This window comes from Sciurus vulgaris (genome assembly GCF_902686455.1).
Source record: "Sciurus vulgaris genome assembly, chromosome: X".
Classification (NCBI taxonomy): Eukaryota; Metazoa; Chordata; class Mammalia; order Rodentia; family Sciuridae; genus Sciurus; species Sciurus vulgaris.
Window position 1 is genome coordinate 12,710,686 of NC_136471.1, and position 25,487 is coordinate 12,736,172.

Consider the following 25,487-nt stretch of genomic DNA (forward strand, 5'->3'; position numbering starts at 1 on the left):
TTTGTTTAATAAATAATAGGAACAGGACACAGTGGTGTAACCCTGTGATTCCCATTGCGAGTTCAAAGCCAACCTCAGCAACTTAGCAAGGCCCTCAGCAACTCAGCAAAATTTAAAAAAATAAAAAGGGCTGGGGATTTGGCTGAGTGGCTAAGCACCTCCAGCTTCAATCCCAGGTACCAAAAAATAAAAAATTAAATCTAAAAAAAGAATACAAATAAACATAATGTCATGTCTCTGTCTTCCCTTATTATGGGCAAGAAGAGAGCTATTTAGATGCTCAGATGAAGTGATAAATGGATGAGGGAGAAAAAACATATCATGCTTTCTAGACATACACAATTTGCCCAAATCCAGCTCCAGGTAACTCCAAAGAACCCTTTCAACTCTGCATCACCTCCCTAATAACAACACATTAAAAACAGGCCTCTGGCAAACTCGTATGCCTGGACATGACCCTCAAACATAAATATGGAGGCTCTTCCTAGAATGTCGCATTAACTTGAAAGTTTGGCGTGGAAAAACATTGTTACATAAAATAAAAACAGATCTATTATGGGGTAGACGTTTAAAATCATATATTTGAAAACAATGAGAAATCTATAGAAAGTTCAGGGGCCCACAACTGATGCTTTGAGCCGTATTCAAATTCGGCAAGGGGTGCACACTCTCGTTCCTCTGCCATTAGTAACTTTTGCTCAGAAAAATTTTAAATCACTGCAATGAATACAATACTTTAATCCCAGAGAATTCTCCAGGGTTTTCAAGCCACAGATTTTTATGTCATCAAACCTTTACCAAACTAGCTTTGGGGGCAGGGAGAGAGCCTTCCTAAAAGGAGATTCAAACTGGAGAATTTGGAGGCTAAAACCAAGTCCATTGTAAGCAAGGAAGACAGTTATTTACTCATTATTCCAATTTTACAGATGATAAAACAGAAGCCTCGACGTGTAAAATGACTTGCCCAACAGTGCAGAGGTAGGAGGCATGAGACCTGTAACTCCAGCTGGGGTTGTTTCAGGGAGAGCTGGGCCTCACCCTGCTAATCCATAGGGAATGGTACACACCACATGTGCTGCCTCGCACAAAGTCACAGCTACTTAGGACCATGGAGACACTCCTCATTTTTTTGTGCTGGGATGGAACCTGGGGACTCATGCATGCTAGGCAAGGGCTCTACCACTAAGCTACAGCCCCCAGCCCCACCCCAAAGACCCCATTTTACTCCTCCAAAGATGCTCCATGGACTGTGTCTGAGAACAGACCCACCTAAAGGTCATAAAAAAATGAGCAAAAAAATCTCTTCAAAGCTTCAACTTCTTCTTCGACAGTCAGCAGAAAGACAAAACAGCAACGTCCCCCAGCTCAGGAGTTCACGTTTGACCCTTACCTTAAAGTTTTTAACCATTAGCTTCTCATTAGAAAATAAAACAAATCTCACAAATAACCACAACTAATACCGTAACTGGATAAATAATAATACTCGCCTTTAAGTCTTAATATATGACACATTTTCTGCTACATCCTAAACCTGGGAAATTCAAGAAGGGCTTCCTGAAAGTGATGATGCTATACTTATGTCTACAATGAAATAAAAGGAATTTACAATTAACAAAATGGAAAGAACATTCGAGGTCGATTACATAGATACACAAAGGAACAGAATAAACAAGCATCATGCACCAGAAGTTCAGTGTTGGAAAGGTAGGCTGGGGCCAGAGTGCAAACGGTCCTGTTCAACTGTGTAAGGACTTTGGACTTCACCCCGTGGAAACAGAATAATGGACCAGTTTCATGCAGAGTGGTGCTTATTTACTTTTCTTGATTAAAAACAGCATTTCGGAGCTAGGCACAATAGCTCATGCCAGTAATCCCAGCTGCTAGGGAGGCTGAGGCAGGAGGATCACAAGTTCAAAGCCAACCTCAGCAACAATGAGGTGCTAAGCAACTCAGTGAGATCCTGTCTCTAAATAAAATACAAAATAGGGCTGGGAATATGGCTCAGCAGTCGAGTGCCCCTGAGTTCAATCCCCAATACAAAAAAAAAAAAAAAAAAAAAAAAAAGAAATGCAGCATTTTGATTAAAGATTGAGACTTCTAAAAACTTCCTAGGTGATTGCTGATTCCCATGTAGGTTTACAAACCTCTGGGCTGGTGTACTGTTTGCTCAACTTCGTCTGTGAAAGGTAAATATTAATCACTTAACAAATATTTCTTAAGCATGTATTATATACCATTTAGCAGAAAATAGATATAAAACAAGAAACAAACCAGGAAAGATTCTTACTCTCTTAGAAATTGCCTCCTAGATGGGCTGGGGTTGTGGCTCAGTAGTAGTGTGCTCGCCTAGCAGGCATGAGGCCCTGGGTTCAATCCTCAGCACCAATATAAAAATAAAGTAACGGTATTATGTAGAACTACAACTAAAATAAATAAATATATAAATGTACTTTTATGAATATTTATAAATTCCTATATATGTATATTATATATTATATATGTATATTTATATGTATATATTTATACATATCCTGGAGAGAAAAAAATGGCTCAGGACATGGTACCACTAGATCAGGCAGTTTGTTATGATTTCTGACAGAAGGTAATACATTTAATCTGAGAAGAGAACCAAAGGAAGAAAAACACACTCGAGAAGTATTCATGCCCTTAAAGTATACTACAGAGCCATAGTAACGAAAGCAGCATGGTACTGGCACCAAAACAGACATGTAGACCAATGGTACAGAATAGAAGGGACAGAGACAAACCCACAACAATACAGTTATCTCACAGTAGACAAATGTGTCAAAAACATACATTGGAGAAAAGATAGCCTCCTCAACAAATGGTGCTGGGAAAATTGGAAATCCATATGTAACAAAATGAAATTAAACCCTTATCTCTCGCTCTGCTCAAAATTCAACTCAAAGTGGATTAAAGACTCAGGCATTAGAACAGAGACACCGTGCCTAATAAACAAAAAAGTAGGCCCAGATCTCCACCATGTCTACTTAGAACCTGACTTCCTTAACAGGAGACTCCTAAAGCACAAGAAATAAAATCAAGAATCAATAAATGGGATGGATCCAAACTAAAAAGTTTATTCTCAGCAAAGGAAACAATCAATAATACAAAGAGAGAGCCTACAGTGTGGGAGAAAATCTTTACTACATGCACATCAGATACAGCATTATTCTCCAGAATACATAAAGAACTCAAAAAACTTAACACCAAAAAAAACCAAATAACCCAATCAATAAATGGGCTAAGGAACCAAACAGGCAACTTCACAGAAGAAATACAATCCATCAACAAATATATGAAAAAATGTTCAACACCTCTAGCAATTAGAGAAACGCAAATCAAAACTACTCTAAGATTTCATCTCGCTCCAGTCAGAATGGCAATGATCAGGAATACAAGCAACAATAAGTGTTGGTGAGGATGTGGGGAAAAAGATACACTCATACATTGCTGGTAAGACTGTGCATTGGTGCAACCCTTATGGAAAGCAGTATGGAGATTCCTCAGAAAGCTTGGAATGGAACCACCATTTGACCAAGCTATCCCACTCCTTGGCCTATACCCAAAGGACTTAAAATCAGCATACTACAGAGATGCAGCCACATCAATGATTATAGCAGTTCAATTCACAATAGCTACACTATGGAACCAACCTAGATGTCCTCCAACAGATGAATGAATAAAGAAACAGTGGTATATATACACAATGGAATATTACTCAGCCTTAAAGAAGAATGAAATGATGGCATTTGCTGGTAAATGGATGGAGTAAGAGAAGATCATGCCAAGCTAAATAAGCCAATCCCAAAAAACCAAAGGCCAAATGTTTTCTCTGATATGTGGATGCTAATTCACAGTGGGGGTTGGGGGCTACAGAAGAATAGTTACTTTGGATTAGGCAGAAGGGACTGAAGGGAGGGGAGGGGGTAAGGGGGTAGCAAGGACAATAGAATGAATCAGACATTATTACCCTATGTGCATATAAGACTACACAACTGGTGTGATTCTACATCATACACAACCAGAACAATAAGAAGTTATACTCCATCTATGTATAATGTGTAAAAATGCATTCTACTGTCATGTATAACTAATTAGAACGATTTTTTAAAAAGACATGGTCACACTAGGCATGGTAAGTGCACGCCTGTAATCCCACATACTCAGGAAGCTAAGACAGGAGGACTACAAGTTCTAGGCCAGCCTCAGCAAGTTAGTGAGACTGGCTCGAAATAAAAAATGCAAAGGGCTGGGGATGTGGCTCAGTGCTAAAGCACTCCTGGGTTCAATCCCCAGTACTGGGGGGGAAGGAATCACATATATTAATTTTCTTAAGTATGCCTTCGTAAATTGGGAATATTATATTTTATATGAAAGTTTGTTTATTTGCAAATGGATGCTTCTCCCAAACTCAAACTTAATATGTGATTATATACTCAGACATTCAGGAGCATGCGCACATACACACACACATCTCACTCTCGCATTTAAGGTAGTGAAAACTGATTTCTCCTGTTAAGTTATAGAAGCACCACTTTGAGAAATTTTTAGGAACTAAAAGTTTTTTAAAGATAACTTACTACAAACTTTCTAAAAAACGAATGTCATTTGGGGGGTAGGCTTTTTAGAACAGACTACTACTCTCTCAAAATGTCAAGAGACATATAACCATATTACAAATTTTAGACTATGATAAACAGGTAGTCATAATTGTTGACAGTGGTGAAAATCTTAAATCATTTGTCATGCTAAAAGATGTAATCATTTCTCCATTTAAGAATGAACAGCTAGTTTGTAGTTATCTCACCAAGTTTAGAAAAATCCATGTCCTAGCAAACTAAGAAAAACTCTCACATAAATCTGTCATGCCTATTTCATGTTAGAAGGGAAACAGAAGGGAAGGTCTATGATTAACTCTGAACCTTCAAAATTAAGACACAAGGGTTATATCTTAACACTTGTTTATGAAACACGCATTTGAAACACACATGTCATAGCACAAGGAGTTGTCACTTTTAAATCAATAATGTCGTTGGTGAGGAACCAACATGGCAGAACAGGAGATCCCAGGCTTCACTCCCCCTTAAACAAAGTTCACCTAGTAACTACCACAAACAAAGGCATCTTTGTGAAAATTCCAAAACTCGGGAAGGAGACTGAAACATTCACATTGACCACAGAAGTGTGCAGGCATGCACACACACAAATGGTCTCTCTTTGACCATGTTGCTCAATGTATATATGAAAAACTGCCTAACATCACTAACCATTAGGGAAATGCAAATTAAAACCACAACGATACATAATCTCATACCTGTTGTAGATGACTGTAATCAAGAAGACAAAAGAAAACCACTGTTGAGAGGAATGGAGTAAAGGGAACAGCTGGATGTTGTTGGTGGGAAAGTAAATTAGTGTGGCCATTTTGGAAAATTAAATGAGTTTCTTCAAAAAATTAAAAAATCATATTACTGTATGCTCCAACAATTCCGTGACTGGATTTATATATGTAAAAGAAATGAAATCAGTACGTTGGAGAGACCTCTCCCCTGCATGCTCACTGTAGCACTATTCACAGTGGGCAAGAAATGGAAACAACCTAAATGTCCCTCCACTGATGAATGAATAAAGGAAATATACACAATGGAATACTGCTGAGTCATTAAAAAGGATGAAATCTGGTCATTCATGATAAGATGAATGAACCTGGAAGGCATTATGCTAAGTGAAGTGAGTCAGGCACAAATAGACAAACAGCACGTGAATCTAGAACAGTCGAACTTATAGAACAGAGACATTGAAAGCACACTATACACTCTGCTTATCACAGTCTGAAGGCTAGGAGGAGGAGGAAATATTGTTTAAAAGCTACAAAGTGTGAGCTAGATAGGAAGAATAAGTTTTTGAGATATACCAAACAATAATTGAACTCAGGGCCTCTGAACTACATCTCCAGCACCCAAAGAATCTTATTTAAAGATGCTGTAGAATACAATAGAACTTTATGTTAATTTGCAAAGACAGTGAATGTAAGTAACCTGATGCCCAAATGTAGTTCATTTAATTCGATTGTATCTAGACATCTCAATTTTTTTATTTTATTGTTTTTGTTTTTGTTGTTAAGGACCATTAATAAACACATGGAAGTCGCCTAGTGATAAAGCTTGCAAAGATTATAATTATAGAAATATTCAGATTAATTACTGCATTTAAGATCTGCATGGAACAAAACTGATACCCCTTTCAAGGATTAATTTTGTTGTGATAAAATGGAATTCAATAACCTGTGTGGGTCACTAATAATACTAGTAATGATGATTATAAAAATCATAGCTAAAATTAAGGGAATGCCTATTATAGTAGAAGACACCATGCTAAATGCTTCACAGGCATGATCAGACTCACTCTGGTCTGTAACCTGATGAGGGAAGTACAGCTGCCAGTCTCCATTTTGCAAAGGATAAAACTCAAGTTAAACATATCATGCAAAATCAAACACCTACCAGATGGGACGTAATTCCAGTCTGTCTGACTCCACACATAAAGTAGCACACTCTACTGCCCCTTAGGAGCAAGCAATATCCTAGTACTACAGACGACACTGAGGTGACACTGCCTGCCCCCTTCAAGAACTCTGAAGTCGGCAGGATAGAAGAGATTCTGGTATCATTATTTCTGACTCAGAGGATGATGCTATAATTGCCAGAAGCAATTCCTTTCTTTGCACGTAACTTTTCTCTTTAAACAAAAATAGTTAAAAAAACAGATTAAGTTTAACACAATATTTTTGACTCATAACTACAAGAAAACTTAACTAAGTAAGATTTGAGCCAGATTTTCAAGAAAGGAAGGAACACCAGTAGAAAAACATGAAGGGTGAATTGACGAAAAGAGTGAACAACTGGAAGTAAGACACAAAAATGAGAGAAGAAACTCAGAAAAGGTCCTAATCATCCAGCACACACCTGGCTTCTGAGCATACCACATGCCAGGCATGTTCTAAGCGTGGAACAGAGAGTTACAACCCAAACCTCCAAGATCTGACCTTGCAGGAGACACTGGCAGGAAAATACATAAACAGGGAAACATCCAGCAACCAAAATAACATGAAGATAAGGGAAAGTATTGATAGACAGAGATGGAGGGCATAATACTTACATTAAGTGTGTACAGAGCACTCTCCTAACACACCGATCTAAATACGGTAAAAAGGTTCTTCCTCTTGCACCCAGTGAACCATGGCTTTCCGTGGTTGTACCGGGAAGGATGGAGCGCACAGTAGACGCATCCACGTCTCTGGGCATTCTCTACACCAGGTGAGCGTGCTGATGGTGGAGCCCACGAAGCTCCTTTAAGGAGCTTCCCTGCTCTGGCCCTGCGAGCCAAGTGCCCGAGTTCATTGATCCCACACAGCCCAAGATGGAGGACAGGCTTCCTCTCTGCTGGGGGAATTCCACTCCCCACTCGAGCCTCTTTCTCCTGGCTTCTCCTTTTCAACTGGCTCTTGCCATGATGTCTTTGCGCCAGTCTTCAGCCCCACCCCTCTTTGGTTTGGCTAGTGACCTGGGCTTCCCTGGTGCCCTTCCCTCCGCTGGAGTTGAAGGACATATTTAGGCTCCCAGCATCCACTTCGACCCATCCCACAAGCCGACTTGATGGGGAGGGTTTCTCACCTGGCCTGTCTCGGCCTTGCTGGAAACTCTGAGGATAATCGTAACAATTGAGCTATTTGATTACTGAGCACCTGCGTGTCAAAGTTCTCAATAGCCCTCTGAGAACAGTATTATTATTTCATTTTTACAGCTGAGGAAATCAGGCCCAGATAGTTGAGGAATCTGTTCAAAGATCATAGAAATTGTTAATTAACAGAACTTGGCTTCAGATAAATGAGTCTGAATCCAAAGCTTGTGTTCACTGTGCAACTTGAAAACAATTTGTATTTGGGAAGAATCAAAGTACATAACCAAGGTTAATGATCCCCTGGATGCTAGTTCTCTTACAAATTCATCCCATAACCCAAGGAGTTTCCAGTTGCTTTTTTTAAAATCCAACTGAAATACAAAATTTATAATCAAATCAGACGGATGCATGTGCGCACACACACACACCCCTACTGGCATAGACTACATATTTGTGGCCCCACAAAAAAATCAAATTTTAAAATCAATAATGTGACACTGTTAGGAGATGGGGCCTTTGGTAAGTGATTAAGTCATGAGGGCAGAGCCTTAGGAATGGCATTAGTGCCCTTATAAAGGACACACAGAGAGCTCCCTTTTCCCTTCCACCACATGAGGACACAATGACAAATGAACATCTGTGAACCAGGAAATGGGCACTTATCAGACACTGAATCCCCTGCACCTTGATCTTAGACTTTCTAGCCTCAAGAACTATGAGAAATAAATTTCTGTTTCTACTCAGTCGATGCTATTCTATTATAGCAGCCAGTATGAGCCGATTAACACGCACGCACGCACACACACACCTTTCTTTATTGTTAATGGGTCACCTACAATTCTCATGCTTTAAGAAAAGTGACTTTTCCAGAAATTAAGAGAAACCTTATACTTTCTCCTCTCGTTTGGCACTGGCCTTTAAAGATTATCATTTCCTGACAGTATTCTTTAATAAATACCCCATTTGACAGATCAGTAGTCTTAATGAGTTATGAAGTCAATTCAATCATCATAGAAAAGGTTAAGAAAAAAGGTTAAAAACTTCCAAAAATACACAAGCATTTTAAAAATAACTGTTTCTTTCTTCAAAGTATTTTTAAAAGAGTGTCCTAGACCTGGTTCTCGTAATTACCGAGTGATATATTTCACCCACGCACAGTGTATTCATCAGGGTCGTTCCAGTGCACCTTATAAGTATGCAAAATTTTATCAGATGCTAAATACCTCAAGCATGAGGTTCTTCGGATTCTTATTCTTAATTATTGTACTGAGTTTCATATTTGGGTCTGGATTTCAAATGAATAAATTATTTTCCAAATACAAAATTGAAGAATATTAATATTCAGTCTTACTTTGATACAGACTAGAATTTAAGCCAAATTCATCTATGAGTAAGGATGTTAAGTAGAAATGCCACTAAAAATCCCCAAAGCTTGTAGTCAGTCAATATGCAAGTCACACTGCCCTGGGTGGGTACTTAGAATTGATGCACCCAAAGCCAGGCACTGTGCTATTTGGTGCCGTGGTCCCTTCTGCTCCAAGCAAACACAGTGACTCTGGTTTCACTTTTCTCTTGACCCTTAGTCTTGTGGAACTGATAGGTCACAAAATATCTTTCAGCCCTAAAAAAGTCATACCCTTAGTTATTTCCCACTGAGGCCCTGTACTTTTTAAAGAGCAGTATCCAGCCTCTGACTTGTCCATGTCTGTTCATGACTTCAGCCTTTTCTACAACCCCGTCTATGCTTATTTCCATTTTTATTTTACCTATTTATGTTTGTTTACACAAGGTTATTATCTTTTAAGAAAAGAGAACTTTGTGAAACCCCCTTAGTATCTCATCAAATAATTTCACCCCAAATGAATGCTAAATTCCTAGACAAGTGATCCATTTTCTAAACAAGCAAAGTCCATTAAATTTGGGTAGAGAATAAGTGAGTCGTGAAATATTGAGTCCATTTCAACTCTCATTGAAAATGATGTTAACCTATCAGCTCAATAAGCAATACTGGAGTCAAAGTTTTTTATTTTTTTAAACAATCAGTTAATGCAATCCACTAGATTAGCACATTAAAGATAAATCTTTATAATTACCTAAATAGATGCAGAAAAGGCATATGGCAAAATCCAAACATCACTCATTTTTATTTTCAGCTTTATTGATGTACGATTGACAAATTAAAATTGTATCAATTCAAGGCATATAACATGATTTCTGGATATGCATATTGCTAGAGTTTGGATGTTGACTATATCCCAACAGTCCATGTGTTAAAGGATTGGTCCTCTTGTGCTACTGGGAAGTGGTGGAAGCTTTACAAGGTAAAGTCTATGAGAGGCTGAGGCAGGAGGATCACCAAGTTCAAAGCCAGCCTCAGCAACTAAGCAAGGCTCTAAGCAACTTAGGAAGACCCTGTCTCAAAATAAAAATAAATAAATAAATAAAGGGGCTGGGGATGTGGCTCAGTGGTTAAGCACCCCCGGGTTCAATCCCCAGTGTGTGAGGGGGAGACAACACATGGAAAACCTAGTGGGATGTCATCAGAGCTTTGTTCCTGAAGAGGACTGTGGGACCCCAGCCCCTTCTTTTCCTCAATCATTTCCTGGCTGTGAAATAAGCAGAATGCCCCCCATGCATTCACCCCATGATGTGCTGCCTCACGATAGGCCCAAAGCAATGGGCCAGTCAATCATGGAATGGAAGCTCTGAAACTGAGCCAGAACAAACCTTTCTCTTAGAAGTTAATTATTTCAGGTGTTTCATTACAGTGATGGAAAGCTGGCTAACACACATATACATTGTGAAACAGGTACCACAATAAAGGTTATTCACATATCCATCGTCTCATAGTTATTTTTGTGTGATTTATGGTAAGAATATCTGTTGGGAGAAATCCTAGTTCTTGGCTGGCAGCAGTGAACATCTCAAGGGTGTAAACTTGCAGGGAGGAGCTTTCTGCTTCCGCTACCTAGGAAAGTAAACAACTGCCCCAAGTTGACTCAGTGTTACCAAGGCAACCTGTGAAGGAGCCTGGTGGTCTCACCCCCTGTGGCACATTGTGATGGGGCAAGAAACCTATAAAATGTATAGCTGTTCCCACAATAAACGAGTTTGCAGGCTGCTCACCACAAGCCTGCTTCCACCCAACTCTTGGAGTCTGAGTCTTGACTCCGCGTCCTTACCAGCATCTGAGCTAGCGTGGCACAAACCACAAATACCTAAGATCTACTCTCTTAGCAAATTTTAAGTATGCAATACATTATTATTAACTATAGTCACCATGCTTTATATCAGTTTCCAAAATTTATTCATCTTATGCCTGTAAGTTTGAAACATTTGACCAACACCTCCCTACTCCCTGCCACCCATACCCTAGTGCCTGGTAACACTCTTAGACTCTACTTTTGAATTCGACCCATTTGGATTCCATATGAGTGAACTGTGCTGAATTCTCTTTTTCTGAATTATTTCACTTAGTATATGTCCAACAGTTTTAGACAAGCTGTCACAAATGAACTTGTTTTAAAAGCAGAATGGTATATCTTCTGTATATATACTACATTTGCTTTATCCACTCATCCTTTCATTACTGTGTTTTTATTTGCTCATTATAATTACACATAACAGTGGGGTGCATTCTGACATATTCGTACATGCACATGATTTTCTTCATTTCATTCCCTAGCACTTTCTCTCTTCCTCTCCTCCTGCCTCCCCCTGACCCACTTCCTATACTCTACTGGTCCCCCATCCATTTATTTATTCATCCATTTACTTATTTATAATCACAAATACACATATTTCTAATTACATAACTTCAAAGCACATGAAGCAAAAACTGACTAAAGGGAGAGATATACAAATCTGTTTATCACAGCTGTAATTTTAACACTGCTCACAAAGCAACTGATTTAGCAATTGTCTAAAAACCAGTAAATATATAAAAATTTTGAACAATGCCACCACCCTATTAGGCCACAAAGATGATTGCAGAGCACTGCAATCAAGGGCTTCAGAGTACACATGAAATGGTCACCAAGATGGACCATATGCTGAGCCATAAAACAAGTCTCAAAACTAAAAATATCTGAAGCCTTACAGAGCATGCTCTTTGAATATAAGTACCTCAAACATTTGCGCCTCTATTTATTTTTTGACTGATTCATTATAATTGTATATAAACGTTGGATTCATTGTGATATATTCAGACATGAACATAAGGGGATTTGCTCCATTTCAATCCCTGGCACTTCCCCTCTCCCTTCTTCTCCTCCCTCCCTCTCAATCTCCTTCCTCTACCGATGTCCCTTCTGTTTTTGTTAGATCCCTTACCCTCTTCTGTTTTCTCTGACTTCAACATATGAGAGAAAACATCTAACCCTTGACTTTTCTCTACATCCCCCAAACCACTTGCTACCTTTTAATTTTTTCATATTAGTCATCCTAAGAGGTGTGGGGTGATCTCTCATTGATCATTGGTTTTGATTTGCATTTCCCTGATGATTAGTGAGGTTGAGTAGGTGTCCTTGTACTTATCACAATTTGTAGATCTTCTTTGAAAAAGTATGTGCCGGTCTCTTGCCCATTTTCTAATTGGGTTATTTGTTTTCTACTGGTAAACTACAGGAGTTCCTTATATATTCTGAATATTAACCTCTTGTCAGATCTCCAAGTATTCTAACCCATTCCATGGACTGCCTTCTCATTTGGTTGTTTCCTTTGTTATGCAGAAACTGTAGGGCTCCAGAACTTGTTTATCTTACAACTCTAAGTTTCTTATTTTATATTGGCACCTTTTGAGGTGCCTCAGATTATTAATAGAAGTACCAAGGATTTCAGCAGTCAAACACAAATTGCAATTCAACTTGCTTATTTCTGCTTTTATTGCCTGTGCTTTTAAAATTTTTTTTAATTTGTTCTTTTTAGTTATACATGACAGAATATATTTTGACACATCATAATACATGGTATATAACTTCTCATTCTTGTGGTTGTACATGATGTGGAGTTACACTGGTTATGTACTCATATATGAACATAGGAAAGTTATGTTTGATTTATTCTACTCTTTTCCATTCCCTCCCCACCTCCTGTCCAATCTGGTGAACCTCCATTCCCCGTCCCACCTGACCTACTGTAAGTCAGCAGACATGTATCAGAGGGAATATATGGCCTTTGGTTTTGGGGGGTTGGCTTATTTCACTTAGTATAACATTCTCCATTTCCATCCATTTACCAGAAAATACCATAATTTCATGCTTCTTTATGACTGAGTAATGTTGCCACTGTGTATATATGCCACATTTTCTTTATCCATTCATCTATTGAGGAAGGGCACCTAGGTTGGTTCCACAGTCTGGCTATTGTGAATTGAGCAGCTATGAACATTGATGTGGCTGTATCTCTGTAGTATGCTGATTTTAAGTCCTTTGGGTATAGGCCAAGGAGTGGGATAGCTGGGTCAAATGGTAGGTCCACTCCAAGCTTTCTGAGGAATCTCCATACTGCTTTCCAGAGTGGCTGCACTAATTTGCAACCCCACCAGCAATGTATGAGCGTACCTTTTCCCCCACATCCTCGCCAACACCTATTGTTGCTTATGTTCTTGATAATCGCCATTCTAATTGGGGTGAGATGGAATCTTAGGGTAGTTTTGATTTGCATTTCTCTTATTACTAGAGATGTTGAACATTTTTTCATATATCTGTTGATTGCTTGTAGATCTTCTTCTGTGAAGTATCTGTTCATTTCCTTAGCCCATTTGTTGATTGGATTATTTGTATTCTTGGTGTAGAGTTTTTTGAGTTCTTTATAGATTCTGGATATTAGCGCTCTATCTGAAGTATGAGTGGCAAAGATATTCTTCCACTCTGTAAGCTCTCTCTTCACATTACTGATAGTTTCCTTTGCTGAGAGAAAGCTTTTTAGTTTGAATCTATCCCAGTTGTTGATTCTTGCTTTTATTTCTTGTGCTATGGGAGTCCTGTTAAGGAAGTCAAAGGGAATGTTTTCAGTTTTTCTTCATTTAGAATGATGTTGGCCTTGGATTTAGCAGGTATAGCTTTTACAACATTGAAGTATGTTAATACTATACCTAGTTTTCCTAGTGTTTTAAACATGAATGGATGCTATATTTTATCAAATGCTTTATCTGCATCTATTGAGATAATGTGATTCTTGTCTTTAAATCTACTGATGTGATGACTTACATTTATTGATTTCTTTTATTGAACCAAACTTGCATCTGTGGGATGAACCCCACTTGATCATGGTACACTATCTTTTTAATACACTATCTTTTTGTATGCAATTCACCAGTATTTTATTAAGAATTTTTGCATCTATGTTCATCAGAACAATGGTCTGAAATTTTCTTTCCTTGATGTGTCTGTCTGGTTTTGGTATCAGGGTGATACTAGCTTCATAGAATGAGTCTGGAATGGTTCCCTCCTCTTCTATTTCATGGAACAATTTGAAAAGGATTGGGTGTTAGTTCTTCTTTGAAGGTCTAGAAGACCTTGGCAGAGAATCCACCTGGTCCTGGGCTTCTCTTTCTTGGTATTGCCTGTGCTTTCGATGTTATATCCAAAACATCATTGAAAATACCAATGCCATAGAGCTCTTCTGTGTTTATCTACTATGAGTTTGATAATGTTTAGCCCACTTTGAGTTGATATGGGGGTATGACATTAGATACAAAACTAATTTCATGTTTTTGTATGCAGATATTCAATTTTCCCAACAGCATTTGTTGAAGAGACTATCCATTTTTCCTGTGTAGTCTTGGTGTCTTTGCCAAAGATTAGTTGAACACATATGCATAGGTTTATTTCTGGGCTGTGTATTCTCTTCCATTGGTCTATGTGTCTGTTTTTATGACAGTACCATACTGTTTTGATTACTATAATTTTATAATATACTTTGAAATCAGGAAGTGATTTGCTTTCACAGTTTTCCTTATTTCTCAAAATTCCTTTAGCTATTCAGGTTCCTTGGTGGTTCCATACAAACTTGGGGATTTTTTTTTTCTATTTTCATGAAAAACATCATTGAAATTGTGATAAGGATTACATTTCATTGAATCTGTGTGTTGCTACGGGTGGTATGAACGAGTGAATGTTGTTAAAACATCCATACTACTCCGTAATTGAAAGATAGCCATGTTCACTGATTGGAAGAATATTGTTAAAACATTCAATCAATGAGCATGGCTATCTTCAATTTATTTGTGTTGTTTTTTTTTTAATTTCTTTTACCACTGTTTTATACTTTTCAGTGCACAGATCTTTCACTTCCTTGATGAAATTAATTCCTAAGCATTCAATTTTTGTTGCTATTATAAATGTGATTGCTGTCTTAACTTCATTTTTGGAGAGTTTGCTAGGAGCATATAAAACTGCAGCTTATTTTTGTATGTGGATTTTATACCCTGCTATCTTACTGAATCCTTTTACTAGTTCTGTGCTTTTCATCATTCATCTTTAGCATTTCCTACTATGAAATCAAGTATGCAAACAGAAGCAACTTTACTTCTTCCTTTCTGACTTGCGTGTCTTTATTTCTTTGTCTTGCCTATTTGTTCTGGGAAAGATGTCCAGTACTCTCTTGTATAAAATCAGTAAGAGCTTTCAACTTACTGCCACTGAGTATAATATTAGCTTTGGGATGGTGATAGCTTTTGTTATGTTGAGATATATTCCTTCTATATCTAATTCACTGAGAGATTTAATTTTTCTTAGCAAAACAGGAATAGAAGCAGACTTCTTTTACCTGATAAAGTACATCTAAAAAAATAAGCACAACCAGCACACTTACTGGTCAAAGACTGAATATTTCCCGTCTAAGGTGAATATCAAGGAAAGGATTTCAGTTGCCACCACCCATAATCATCACCAGACACCACTCATAATCAACACTGTACCTAGCTAGTGTACAAATGCAAGAGAAAACTGACATGTATACATTTTTGAAATATAAAATGGAAGGATCTCTATTCACTGATGACAGGTCTATGCAGAAAACCTCAAAGAATACTACAAAATGCTACTGGAACTGATAAGTTAGTTAGTGAGGGTGTAAGATGAAAATGTATTATATAGCAATAATTTTTACTTATCTACTTGCAGTGAACAACTGGAAATTAAAATTTTAAAAGGACCAATATCATTTTAACATCCAAAACTAATTTGTAGGTATAACACTTCCAAACTTTTGCAGGATAAGAAAAATAAAAAATGGATGGAAAAAAGCAAAGATAACACTAAATAATGGAAAGACATGACATGTTCATGGATTCAAAGAATCAAAATTATTTAAATTTCAAATCTCAAGTTTATATATAGATTGAGTGTGATTCTGATCAAAACCTCAGTAGGATTTTAATACAAACTGGAAAAATAATTCTGAAACTTATTTGAAAAAAGAAAGGGACTGAAATAGGTAAAACAATTCTTTTTCAGTACTGGGGATTAAACCCAAGCATGCTTCACGACTGAGCTACATCCCTAATCCCTTCTATTTTGTATTTGGAGACAGAGTCTCACTAAGTTTCCCAGGCTGGCTTCAAACCTGTGATCCAGCTGCCTCAGCCTCTGGAATCATTGGGATTACAGGTGTGCACCACTACACCCAGCAAACTAATTATTAAGTGAACACTTTTGGAGAAGTCCATCTATCTAATTTCAAGACTTACTATAAAGCAGCAGATAAAGATGAAGACAGTGTGCTACTAGAAAAATGATAAGGATATATAGGTATATTGATAGGGATACATAGGTAGATCAATATTATGGAATAGAGGCCAGAAATAAATTCACACACATATATTCAACTAAATATGAAAAAGATTGAGAAAGATTCAAAAATAATACAATGGGGAAACAGTTGCTTTTTAGCAAGTGATGAAGGAATGACTGGATATACACATGAAAAAACTGAAACTCAGTATTCATACTACAGGCCATAATAAAAATTGACTCGAAATTACCCACAGACCTAAATATAAAACCTAAAACTATAAATATTTTAGAAGAAAACATAGTATATTCTGTGGCCTCAGGTTAAGCAAAGATTTCTTCCAACACACCAAAACACACCTAAAATGAAAATTTATATACTTCAAGTTTGTGAAATTAGGATTTCTAGTCTTCAAAGGACACTCTAAATGGAATCAAAAGCTGATCCATAAACAGAGATTCCAAAACACAGATTTTCAAATCACATATCTGATAAAAGCCTTTTAGCCAGAATATATTAAGAACTCCCCAAACTCAATAATCACAAAATAAACAGCACACTTTTCTAATGGGCAAAATAGTTGAGCAAACACTTCACGAAAGAAAATATACAACTATCAAACAAACAGAAGAAAATGCTCAATATCTGAAGACACTAGAGAAAAGCAAATGAAAACCGTAAGATACTATCATGTCCCTGCCAGAACCACTAAAATTCACAAAAAAATATTAAAGCATCAAGAATGTGGACAAATGGAACTCTCCTACATGCTGGTGAGAATGTAAACTGGTACCCCTTTTTAAACACAGTTCGTCAGTTTCTTAAAAAGCTAGTCATGAGTATTAGAGTGATTTCTGTGTTTTGTCAATGATTCCTAATTTCACTCCATTATAATCTGATAGGATGCCAGAAATTATCTTTATTTTCATATTTGCTAAGATTTGCTTTGTGATCTAAAATACAATCTATTTTAGAAAATGTTTCATGTGCTGCTTAGAAGGTGAATTCAGTCACTGATGGAGGAAATATTCTATAGATGTCCCGAATAATCTCACCATCACGTATATCCACAAGACACAAACTATGAAAAACAAACTAAATAGCACACAGATCAGTAGAGTAGAGGGAAGCGAATGGAAGAGGAAGCGGGAGGGAAAGGGGAAATACTGAGGACTGAATTAAAGAAAATTATATTCCATGCTTTTATAATTATGTCAAAATGAATCTTAATGTCATGTATAACTAAAAAGAACCAATACAAGAAACTAGTAAAAAAAAAAAAGTTAGCCACACACTTTTGACTCCTACTCCAGGGTATTCACACATGTGCAATGAAAATCTATATTAACTCAAAGTCTCTGTGCACAATTTTAGAGTAGCTTTGTTCCTAATAACCAAAAAGTGTACAGGAACTAAATGTCCCTCCCTCATCTGGTGAATGAGCCAACTGTAATACACCTGTATAATGGCATATTAGTACTGAAAAGAAAAGGAACCAAATATATATACAAAAAATAATGCTCTCAAAATAATTATGTTAAGAAAGTCAAACAGAATACTTACATTCTATATGTTTCCATTTCTTGACGTTCTGGAAAAGTTGAACTATAGGAGATAATATCAGATCAGTGATTGCCTGAGGCCAGGGATAGTAATTGGAATTAACAGCAAAGGCATAAGGGAGCCTCTGGGATAACTGGAATGCTCTCAAATTGAATTTGGGTAATTATTGTACAACTTGGTAAATTTACTGGAAAATGTTAATTGTGTGTTTACCGTGGGTGAATTTGCTAGTGTGTATCTCAAAAACACTTTTTAAGAAACAATAATAGGAGATATTTGTGCCTCTCATGTATATGTGCGTGTTACAGTACACATAAATATATGAGTGACAAAGACTTAACAGCAAGACTATCCCTATGTAAATATCAATAAAATACAAAAAAATCCAATAGGAAATGGGCAAAAGGATATCCAAACATTCAATTAGCACATAAACAAATGAAAAAAGAAAGTACATGTCAAAATGCTCACCATGATTACTCAAAAGATAAACAGAAACAAACCCACAATGAGATACCATTACACATACACCAGAAAGGCTCAAATCAAAACAAATGACAATACAAAGTGTTGACACAGATGTGGAGCAAGTCAAACTCTCATGCACCATTAATATGAATTTAAATTGTACAACCACATTGGAAACCTTCGTCAGAATCTGCAAATGGAAGCTGCTTATTATATCCTAGGACTCAACAATTTCACTTCAACATAGATGTATACATGTGTATATGTTAGTGAATGCACACATAAAGGATGTCATATTAGTTCTATTTGTGGTAGTAATCAACTAGAAACAATTCGAATATTCACAAATAATGGAATGGATGAATAAATTGTAGTATATTAATAAAACAGCAAACTACACAGCAATGAAAATCAACACAACTGTTTTAAGGCACAACATGGACGACTCTTACAAGCATGAAATTAATGGAAAGAAATTAAGCACTAAAGAAAATACACTGTAGGACTCCATTTATGTAAACTCAGTCACATAAAACAAATTAAAATCAAGTTAGAAGCTGGGTATACTGGTGCATGCCTTTAATCTCAGTGACGCAATTTAGCAAGGCCCTAAGCAACTTAGTAAGACATTCTCTCAACAAAGGTTGAGGATATGGCTCAGTGGTAATGCACCTCTGGATTCAATCCCTATTACCAAAAAACAAACAAACAAACAAACAAAAAACAAAGTTAGGATAGAAGGGGATAGTGACAGGGATGGGACAAAAGATGGATTTCGCAGGGATTGATGAAACTCTTTTCTTTTCCCCAGTCTGAGTAGGAGTTATAGGATACTTTTACTTTGGGAAAAACCAGCAACTACAATATGTGGGGTTTTTTTTTTCCCTGAATGAATGGCATTGTTTCAGTTAACCAATATTACTAAAAAAGCAAAAATTCAAAAATTAGAACTTATTTTCAATATTTTCTCTTCACAAATTATTCCATTCACATTTAAAGTAACTGGCCACAAATATTCTGAGCATTCTTCCAATGTTTAGGCCAATAATTTATGTGGACTTTGGTAACATGAAAACACAAAATTTTTCCAAATTATTCCATCCCTTTTCACTTGAGTAGATTCTGGTTTTCAGTTTCAGAGAAGCTTTATTCATCCAAGCAAGTTTTGAAATAATCAAAAGCCTGTCTCTGACCCTTCCACTTGACACTGTATTAAAATAGCAACATTAAGTACTGTGACTGATTGTCAAGAAATTCTTAAAACTGGCAGCAGTAATGCTTAGGCTGAAGCGTAGTTTACAATTTTGGATTCCTTTCTCAGTTGTCTTCCATCTTCCTTCTGCTATCTCTGGCAAAAATTTCCTCCATAAAAATGGAACCAAGGAGCTCAAACATTAGTGTGCCTTACTCTCAGACCAAAAGAAAAAACTGTTAGATTTCCCAATCATGGTCATTCAAAAAATCTGCCTCTGGCAGGCAGGGTGGCACACACCTGTAATCCCGGTGACTGGGAGGCTGAGACAGGAGGATCACAAGTTGAAGGACAGCCTCAACAATTTAGCAAGGCCCTAAGCAACTTAGTGAGACCCTGTCTCAAGATAATAAATAAAAAAGGCTAGGAACATAGTTCAGTGGTAAAGTGACTCTGGGTTCAATACTCAGTACCAAAAAAGAGGAGGGAGGAGAGAACAGGAAAGGAAAGGAATGAACTCTGCCTCTGGTTAACCTTTGCGTGCATCTCTTCCTGGTTACAGTGGTAAGATTCTGTCTTTAAATCTTCCCTCTTTATCCACCTAAGCAGAAACAGCCCTGAAATTAATCTATGCCACATGGACACATGGACACAGCAAGGAAAAAGCACGTGAGAACTCCTGGGGGATTTCTTTTAGTGCTCCTTGCAGACATCTGTCCCTACCCCAACCCCCCAAAGGTAACAGTTCTTGGAAATAAATACATTTTTTTGTCTATAGAAATGTTTTTTGCTTGTTTGTGTAATTAGGAAACCCCATGCTTAGAATTTCAGCATGGTAACAGCAAAAAATAACAAAAAACAAAACCAACAAAAAAAACACTTGATAACTTCACATTGACTTTTAAAAACTTGTTCTGTAAATATATGCCTGGGAAAGGTAGCTATAGTCAACTGTAAAACATAAACTGTCTCAAAGTCCTTCCCCAAATTTCAACATCTGAAAATGGGAAATTAAGTTATGCAATGGGATTAGTGTGGTTGCACAGTTAATGGCACAGGCAGTTTGGGGACATGACTGGTAAGTTATAAAATCTTCATTTATCACAATCACCTTCTATTTCTGATGCTACATCATCTTGCACTCAACAAATGTTCATCAAGTACTTAAATGTATACTGTGTGTGGTCCTAAGTACCGAAGCGCCATCCAGTGCACTGGGAATAAAGTAATAAACGTTACGGGTAAAAGTCCCCAACAGCTCAGAGGCTGTCCAGTACTGGGCATATACACAACCAAATGCAGACAATAACAAATGAGCAAATACATTAAAAAGTTAATATTTCAGATGGATGATAAGTACTGTGAAGAAAACAACTGAGCTGTAATGTGAGAGAATTCCTGGGGACCTATTTTAAATAATCTAGTCACTAAAAGCATTACTGAAAAATTGACTTTTGAGCAGAAAGCTGAAGGAGAAAGTCATGGAGTTGTCAGTAAGGATCGAGCTTTCTAGGACGAGAGAGAAGAGGGAGCGCAGAAGTCCCACAGTGAGTTCTACTTGAGAACCAGTAAAGAAGCCAGGGGAGCTGGGTTGTGGTTTGGATATGAAGTGTCTCCCCAAATCTCCTGTGTTAATGCAGGAATATGCAGAGAGAAATGACTAGATTCCGTGAGCTGTGATCTAATCAACCCATCCTAGTTTGAATGGACTGACTGGGTGGTAACTGCTGGCAGGTGGGGTGTGACTGGAACAGGTGGGTCACTGGGGACATGCCTGGAAGGGCACATCATCTCTGTGGCCCCTTCTTCTCTTTCTGCTTCCAGCCTCCATGTTCTGAGTGGCCTCCCTCCACCACACCCTTCCACCATGATGTGGTTGCCTCATCTTGGGTCCAGAGCAATGGAGTGAGCTGGCTGTAGACTGACATGTCTGAAACTGTGAGCCCCAAATAAGTATTTTCTCCTGTAAAATTGTTCTTGTCAGACCTTTTGGTCAAAGCAAAACTCACACAAGCTGGAAGGATGCTGGGTTCTTCTCTAGGGCAGCTACAGCAAAGTGCCACAAGTTGCACAGCTTAAAGCAACAGAAATCTGCTCATCCACAGCTCTGGAGGGCAGAAGTCCCAAATCAGTGTGCTGGCAGCAACAGACTTCCCGCAGAGGCTCTAGGGGAGGAGCCCTTGTTTGTCTCTTCCAGCTTTGGGTAACAGCCTGCATTCCTCTCCCTGTCCTCTCCTCTGCCTCTCCTCCTAATACAAGACACCTGTGATTATACTGGGCTGACTTAAATAATCGAGGATAAGCTCCTCCTCTTAACATTCTTTAATCAAATCTTTTGCCACATACCATACCATTCATTGCTTCCAGGAATTTTGCGTAGCTATGTGTCAACTTTTCAGTCTTCTACTACAGGAGGGAAAGAGCAGGAGATGAGGTCACAGGAGGACGACAGGCCACCACAAGGCCTTGAGCTATTTTTTTCTGAATAAAAGGGAAATCTGGGGCTGGGGATATAGCTCAATGGTAAAGTACTTGACTAACACACACAAGGCTCTGGGTTCAATCGCCAGTACCCAGGGCAAAAAAAAAAAGAAAAAAAGAAAAAGAAATCTGTTGACACTGTCCAGCTCATTCTATATTTTATACTGCTTAGGCAAATTCTTTCAATGTAATTTTTATATAGTCACAGGAAAGGGGAACTTTGATCCTTTCTTGGTCATTTGATGGATATCACTGATCCACTCCAGTATGAAGAGTATACTGTCTACCCCTAACACTGCATCCTTAGGGATCTTTTAAAGATGGGAGTTAAATTCAGACAAAACATGGCTGTAGCTACTGTGCATGCCCAGCTCTTGTAATTATTCAAGGAAAACTCAGGGACAGTGCAATTGGTATTAGGAAAGGTAAGAGAGCCTAGAAAGAATGGGGACGGGGGGAGACAGATGGGTATTGCAGAAAGAGCTCACACTGCAGATAAAATCTGTTTGTGCTCCCTCCCACTCCCACTCCACCACTGGTGCCTCTGTCCCTATGGATATATCTACACGGAACCAGAACTTCTGCCAGATTACAAAAATCCTTGCCAGGTATGTTCAGAAGCGTCAGCTTCACCCCAAGGACAATAGGAAGACACTGAAGGGTTTATAACTGACTCAACATTGTCCAATTTTTGTTTCAGAAACATCACAAAAGCCATCGTGGTAGGGATGCTTTAGAGAATGAAGAGACAGTTTTGTAGAATTCCAGGCAAGCCACAAGGGGTGCCTGCACTACCCAGTGGCAGATACTGCTATAGGACAGTGTGCAGGACAGTGTAGAAGACGCCTTAACACTCACCACTGTCAGTGTGTAACAGGACACAGTGAAACAGTGTCATTACATCACAGCAAGTATAGAAGAGGATGGGTCATATGGGTGGGTCCCTATTTTCATATTAAATTCATTGCTTCTACAAGTGGGAGCAGTGATCAGTGATGGCCCATGTGATCAATGTAATCAGGAAAAAGTCATTCCTAGGTACCAGGCAGGGAGGACTCCAAAGAATCTGTGAGTAGGTATACAGACTTGAGGCCCCGTTCAATTTCTCTCCTCAAGGACAGCTGGCTCTCTTTGCTTTGTCAATGAATGCGTATTTTTTTTCTCTTGAATTAACCTAGAAGCAGGGAAATGACCATAATGAGACTCACAGGGACATTCCAGACATGGACTTCTAAAAACAGTACAGATTTACAACTGTTATAATAGTCTATTAGCATTCAGAGAATCCCCCTTTCAAACTTAAAAGTGTCCTGGTTCAGAAGAATATTTGCATAATCACTTCAAGATACAGGGGAAATATATACATATACACTTTCAAGATACAGAATATATATATATATATATATATATATATATCCATAGAGTCTGAAATCTTAAAAAGGAATTTTATAGTTCCCTGGTTATTACAGAGCATTAATAAATCTCACAGCTCTCAAACTGACTCCTGACGTTTCTGTAACCCAGATTGGAGAAAACTACCCAGATTTCACCGAGGAGAAATGCCGATAAATACCGTACTGTGTCTCTTCAAGTGACCCCACATTCTCTTCTTTTATTCATACTGAGTGCCTCATGTCTTTGGGGAAGGCTTAGGCTTAGGTCTAAAATGAGAGCTAGTGGCACAAGCAGCTGTAGGGTCAGAACTCACAAAGGTCATCTGTTTCATGAAGGAAGAAAAGACAGTGGACTCAAGGTAGGACCCAGTGTCTATGCAAAGACCTTCCCTATAGGGCATTCTCTCATGAAATTGAAGCAAGAATGAGTAGCTAGAATTCTTATAAAACTGACATTCCCACAGATGGGTCCACTTACATGACCTGCGGGACCCAGACCTAAATGGAAATGCAGGGCCCTTAGGTAACAAATTATTAAAAATATCAAGATGGGTAGAGCAACAGATTAAACCCAGTGAGGCACTATTGTGAGTTTGGTGGCCCAAGCGACTACATAAACGTCCACAAAGGTGGCCCTGCTCCCAGCATTCCTGGCTAGCCCAGATCAAAGCAGAATCTCCTTCAGGGAAATTCCCTACTCTTCTACCATCACCCTTCCACACCTACCTCCCAAACTCACCTGCACCATTCCTAAAAATAAGAGCTGACATCTTTGTACTGCTTTGCACTTCATAAAGCACTTTTATATGCTGCCTCAGTGGATTCCACCCTGGGTTACATGGAAATATCTGAGGCCACTGAGGGTCATTGGTGAAAGTCCACCTGCACAGGGTTCCCCAGGGCTGCTTAAATCTGCTGTGTGTGTACATGCATATGTGGAAAGTTCAAAATCCACTGTATTGTTTGTCTTGAGATAAGCAGGGAAAAAAGGATTCCTCCCCACTAATTCATGGGTATGTCAGTCAGCTTGCCATTGCTAGAATGAGGTGCCTGAGGTGATTAACTTAATAAGAGAAGAGGTTTATTTAGCTCAAAGTTCCAGAGGTTTCAGTCAAGTTCAGGTAGCTTTTTTACTGTGGGCCTCTGGTTAGGATGTCAATGGCAGGGAACATGTGTCAGAATAAACTGCTCATATCATTAGCCAGAATCAGAGAGATACAGGATGGGATGAGTCCCAAAATCCTTTTGGGGACATAACCCCCAAAATCTGAGGACCTTCCACTAGGTCCCATTTCTTAAAAGCTCCATCACTTCCCAATAGCACCATCCTGGGGACCAAGCCTGTAACACACAGACCTCTGGGGCGTTATTCAACATTCAAACTACAGCAATGGATGAAAAGATCACTTTAATGTGCATTTAGTGCCTATTCTGAACCAGGAACTGTGAGAAGCACTTTCATGTGTTATAGCATTGAATTGTCATAACAGCTTCAAAATCATCCTCATTTTATAAATGAGGACACTGAGAGCCAGATAAATTAGCAGAAAAATTCAGCTAATGGGTGACAGCACTGAGACTTGAACACTGGCCAAAAGTTACACAACACATGTTGTCTCCATAACCCCATCTAGCTCCCCATCTGGGGAAGTCTGGACATCTGCAAATGTTTGGCCAAAGAATTCACCTGGTGGTTTTGGTCAGAATGTTGGCCACCAGCCTCTCTCTGAGCTTCAGGGAGCCAAGAGAAAGGCAGGGAAGCTGTGGAGTAGAGAAGACAGAAGCTGGGTTCATTCCCTTTCAGGCCTGAATGACAGCATCTGAGGCCAGGGCAGCCTGAGTAATGACCCAAAGGTACCGCACGTTGTTTTCCTTCTCAAGCTGGACACTGCATGTCTCAGAACATCGCAGTCACTTCAAACGAGCACTTGTGCAAATGCAATTTTCAG

At 38.4% G+C, this 25,487-nt stretch overlaps 1 long non-coding RNA gene across 2 annotated transcripts in view; it reads right to left on the reverse strand.

Annotated features, from left to right (window-relative positions):
- LOC306651889 overlaps window positions 1-7,683 on the reverse strand; it is a 44,346-nt gene extending 36,663 nt beyond the window's left edge. The window contains exons 1-2 of one of the 2 annotated variants that reach the window (XR_013761234.1): window positions 7,183-7,683; window positions 6,990-7,082 (exon numbers count right to left, since the gene is read on the reverse strand). This is a non-coding gene — a long non-coding RNA (uncharacterized lncRNA). The remainder of the gene's footprint in view (window positions 1-6,989; window positions 7,083-7,182) is intronic. The other variant, XR_013761233.1, reaches the window with a different exon arrangement.
- Between the last annotated feature and the right edge of the window lie 17,804 nt (window positions 7,684-25,487).